We start from the raw sequence: 6,000 nt of genomic DNA, 5'->3' as shown, positions 1-6,000 counted from the left end.
AATATAACTTGCTGTAATAGAATTTCTTTGACTTCACCAAAAATAATATCAATATATAATTTAAAGAAACAAACACATATGATACGAGAAATACATACAATTTTGACGTTTAAGTGTATTCATATTTTTCAATAAATAGATGTAAGTATACGCATAGTTTTAATTTAATTTTATCCCATAAAAATTATTACAACATACTAGAATTTATGTTTTAATTTTAACGAGAACATGGAATAATCTACCTGTTCAAACAGAAGTTTCTTTAATTATTTAATTTTGGTTATAACAGTTTGAATCATTACAATCATACCGTTTTCTCCTTCGGCATTATAAAATAATTTGTAGTTGTTGCGCCAAAGACAAGGATTTAAATGATAAAGGGATAATAATAACAACAATGATGAATGGATCAGAGTGAATTTAATAACAATAAATAAATTAATATAATATTATGCAGTGAGACCACCTGTAGCCATTATGTAGATTGTAGATATGCATCCCTATACGCTAACGCATTACCAGGCTATACATAATATTACGGAGATGTAATATAGTGAAAATAGTAACCGCCCTTGAACTTCTTTTTCTCGATGCCTATAGACCTAGTAATATAATCGTATTATACGGTAACGGGTCAAGGACAGATTAATGACAAGTATTTAAGCGTAAGTTTAAGGAGTTTAATAAACACCCGTTCACGGGGCGTGTTCAAAAAGTATATAATATTCCATTATTTTTTTAAACATATATTTTTTTTTTTCAGGAGATTGCCGAGTGTATTGGAATTAATTAAGCTCTAACTGTTTTACGGGTTGAAAATTTCTTGACTATATAACAAAAAAAACGTTCAAGACATTAAATCCATGGTTAAGCATAGGTAATAGATATTTTTTTTCGAGTTTATGAAATAATTATTTAAACCGTTATTTCGAAAATACTTTTCTTTAAAACTAGAGGCAGTACTACTCAGTTTGAGGATTTTCACTTTTAAATGCAAATGATGGTGATTGGGTAAATAATAAAATAGCAATAATGGTAGTGCAGTCCTTATTAGCTTACACTTCAGTATTTACACAAGCGAAATTGTTTTTTTCACGCGCCGGCGGATGTCACATGTTTTCATAGAGAACTTACACAGACATTATGATAATATATTTTATGTACACACCGAGGTAACTATATATATATTACACGTTCAAATAGCCATTTTCTTTCACTTTGCTATTCGACAGCTTCACACCTATAACGTGTACTAGTTAGTCAATATTAAATAATTTAATGTCAAAGTTAAAATTAATTAATTTTATTTTCTCTTTGGGGTCTTGACTGTTCGTGAATTAAAATAATATACTATACTGAAATATAAAATACTAACAATAACAGTCCGCTTCTACGTAACGATGTCATACTATAATGTTTTAGCCGTTACATTAATATACATATAGATTTAAATATAAGTACTATTAGTTTAAAGTGTTTAAACAAATATATACATTAATAATAGAGAATAAATAGGAATAACATAATAATATATACAAAACAAATAGAACATATGCGTCTCAAATGTATATCTACAATAAATCAATATATTTAAATGCATGTTTCTCAACAGTAATTTATAACTCTATGAATAAATTCTAAATTTATAGTATAAATTTCAAAAAATAAATGTGATGTTGAATTTTTAGTAGAGTTAGTTTAAAAAAAACTTCAATAATTTCAATCATCTATAAAAAGCTCAAAAATGTACATAATATTGTACCTTGTCTAGACAATACTAATATAAATATTTAGTGAAAAATGCAAGTATTTATGGTAATCAGTACTTGAACCATGATAAAAATAAAATTGATTTTGTCAAAAACTAATGTTACATAAATATTTAAATTTTTAAATTTTTTCTATAAGATGATGTCAGAAAAAACACAGATCATTGTAAAATCAACACATACAGTGATCCGCACGTTATCATGTAATGGCCGATTGTTAAGTTCAATATTCAAAACTGAATTAAAAAATGAATGTTATAATATTATTATAACTCATTAACGTTTATAATTTGTATGTTAAGATATTTCTATGTAGATCGCTGAATAAATGAATGTGTATCTCACCCATAATGATTCACGATGAATATTATTATAGCATGTCTATAGTAGCGGCTAGATAGTGACTCATTATCTGTTAATTTTCGATTGCTGTGTGCATTTGTCTTGATTTATGGTTTGTACTCATTTATTTTTTGACTGACAACCACTATGAATATAATGTTTTGCTTTATCATTCGTTACATTATAATGTTTGATTCGTTTCATTTTGCCAATTATTAGCCTTTATAGTTTTACAGTCGACATACATTATATAGCATATTATTATACACTATTGAATGTGTTATAAGTTCCTAAATATGGTATAGGTACTACCTAACTAAAATTAATGGGAAGCAAAATATCATAAAATAATTTTTCATTCAAATATATTATAATTAATAATACTATGCCAATTGACCTTTGCTAGTGGTATCATATTGTGCAGTGCAACGTTTGATGTGGTTCGAATCCATCGCAAGGAGTTGGATAAGCAACCACAACAGCCACAAGTCGAATGTATTATAATGTACAGCAAACAAATTCAAATACATTCAGAAACTTTGCCGTATATTATATTGTAATCGACTAACCGAACGTTGACGCAGTAACTTTCATTTCTATTCGACTTTATATCTACGATTCAAAAGTAAAATATGACCGCTTAATGACATCACTTTTATGTTCAAGCGAATTGTTAATGGCCTATTAGTGGTTGATGATTGTCTGGAGTTCCTGTGAAAAAAAATTATTTGACCATACGACTCATGCTTATTGCGATAAATCACTTTTATTTTCACACAATCGCACATCATCAAAAATTATAATTTCTTCAGCAGTTAAACTTCTAGCCATTAAAATTTTAAAACGGTACTCAAAACTATAAGACATTTACATTTCTTTAATGAATATCTAAGCAAGTTATTATAAGTACTCAGATATATGGATTGTAATATGTTAATATTTTTTCTAACTAGCTGAGTATCTATACTTATGTTTATCTGGTACATTAATAGATAATTAAAAAAAAAAAATTAAAATAAATAAAAAGTTTAACAATGACAATACTAAAAATATTTTTACAGTTTACCTACTTTTAAATATTAATAGCCCTATTTAAATTTTACTCGTATAAATGTATTATCGGTTGCAATTCAAAAAATGTAAGAATTAATATGGCGCAAATAAATATTAATATTTCGATTTTAAACGACAAAGACGATGTAAATATTATAATAATTATCAATAGTTTTTCACAGCATGTTAACCAATCAAGAATATTCATTGAACCGTTAATAAATTATACTTATTATATAATATTATATTGTATATTTCATATATTACGGTATAAATAACTGATGTAAATCAATTCACAATTAAATTAGAAAATAAAAATGATAACAAAATAGACTGTATTGACTACGAAATAAATAACTCACGTATACGTAAATATTTATATATGTAATATGTAAAACTTGTAGTTACAACGATATTAATAGTCAAACATTTATAACATATAATACTACAATACACCAATGACTTTATTTCTTTCAAAATACCACACAGATTTGGTGCAATACTAGAATTAAACCAAATTTTAACAATCAGATGACTATTTTTTCTTGAATAATATTATTATATATCCTATTGAAAAATATGTTAATCTAAAAATAAAAATTGTTACTAAAATCAGTAGAAACGTAAACTAGTACAAATTACAAGTACCCTTCAAACCTAGATATTTAAAAAAGTGCATAATGATACAAATGACGTACATTTAAAATTGTATTATTTTCGAAAATACTACCTAGCTCAATAATTACTAGGTTGTATATAAATAATAAAACACCTGTTAAAAAATCAAAGATAAAATGATCCACATATATGAAAAGATTGTTGCGTTTTGAAAGTATAAGGCGTACAATTTAATACTCTGATATTAATACACCACTTCAAAAATATTATGCTAAATACACAATTTTAAGTTAAGTTTTTACCACTTTGTAACTGATGTAACTTTGTAACACTTTCTTTTCTTCATGATTATATTTTATCAACAGTTTCTATCTGGCTATAATAAAACTCTTACAATAATTGTCAAAGGTAAGACAATACCTCAGTGTTTAGTCTCCCAAATATTCATTTTTTTGTTAATTTTATTTCCATAATAATAATACTCCTTTTATTTCAAGAAACAAATTTATTAGTTTTAGAATTTAGATTGTCGTCGTCATCACAGCAAGTATATAACACTTGTTGAAGTATAAATACATATACAAAATAATATTACGAACTGCTACGAAATTGATTGTTATTTACACAAAATAATACAAAAAATAATATGTATAATTATATAAATAAAGAAAAAAAGAGCAATAAAATTAATATATTTTTTTAAATTTTATTAGACATTTAGTATGTTTTGCCAATTTTAAATTTAGAGGAGAGATGAACGTACTTATTTTACGATAATATGTTTTTCGTATTATATCCCTTCAACATTTTCAGTAGCTAACATAAATTATTTCCGATAGACAATTAAATTTACATTTTGGTAGATCCAAAATAAAAATTCTCAGTTTTTTCAAAAATAATTGATAGAAACAAAAATATTATTAGAAAAACATAATTTTTTACATAAAGCACATTTATTACAACATTGATTTTGCATATTTTTTATAATTTAAAAATAATGATTAAAAAGACTTAAAATCTTCAAAAAATATTTGTATCAATATTTATCTATCATGAAAATATATTATATACATTTTATAATATATTCATAATATATTGGTGTCTTTTCTGTTAGTTATAAGCTTAAATTCTATTTTTTTCCGATTATATTATGATAAAATATTTAACTGCGAGTGAAATAGTTTTAAAATATTACAGTGAATTTCTTTGTAAGTTGTTTAATTATTGTACACACTTTTCTTTTTTTAATTTTTTTAAATGCTTAAATATTTACAAAACTTGTCAAAACCAATAGTTAAAATATTTTGTTTTTAAAAGTGTACATAGTTTTAAATTTTAGCACCTATAATAAATGAAAATGTAATAAAAGTTGTTCATACATATTTTTTTTGTTCTTAATTTGGATTTGACAATCTATACATATTTTGCAGAATAAGCTTAAGTGATTACATTACAAGAATGTTACTGCCAACAGATATGGAGGAGTGTTAATAATTGAAATTCAAATTTTGTCAACATAAGATATTTAAAAATATAAAAATGATTTATTCTTAAATAATTTTTAATATAGTTCAAATTAGTACTAATTTTAAGCTGATTATAGATCATTTTTTAAGTTTTCCATTTTATTTTTTTTACGTACTATGATAATAATATTTTATATGTTAAGCTTGAATAATATATAGATGAATCATGAATCCACATAAATTATTTTATAGAAATTCAAAAATATTGAAAATATATTAGTAAGTATTCAGTTTTACAAAATTGGATACTAAACTGAAAAATAATGATAGTGGATATTTCAATATAATTTAAAAGCTGTTATCCTTTGTATCTTAATACTTTTCGCTATTTTTTATTTTATAATATTTTTTCTAAAAAAAATAACATTTTCAAAATATTAAGATTAACTTGACTTAATAATTGCTATTAAATATTATAATAATGACTACTTAATAAATATTCTTTGTTTTTGACTAAAATTATTTAAACCTTAATTATAATTAATAGACAAATAAATTAGGTGTAGCAATAAAAATATTATATGCACTAAAGAATATAGGCTAATAGATCATATTTTCTGTTAAAATGTTTTTTTATTTGTACTTTGATTTATTTTTATATTACTATTCAAATTCGGCATATTGTATTTAACTATTCGTTTATCATATGACCTACTCAATTACGAGTGACATTATAGAAACTTACTGTCCTA

This window comes from Rhopalosiphum maidis, chromosome 2, assembly GCF_003676215.2.
Source record: "Rhopalosiphum maidis isolate BTI-1 chromosome 2, ASM367621v3, whole genome shotgun sequence".
In the NCBI taxonomy this organism is placed as follows: domain Eukaryota; kingdom Metazoa; phylum Arthropoda; class Insecta; order Hemiptera; family Aphididae; genus Rhopalosiphum; species Rhopalosiphum maidis.
This window is presented reverse-complemented; position numbering follows the sequence as displayed.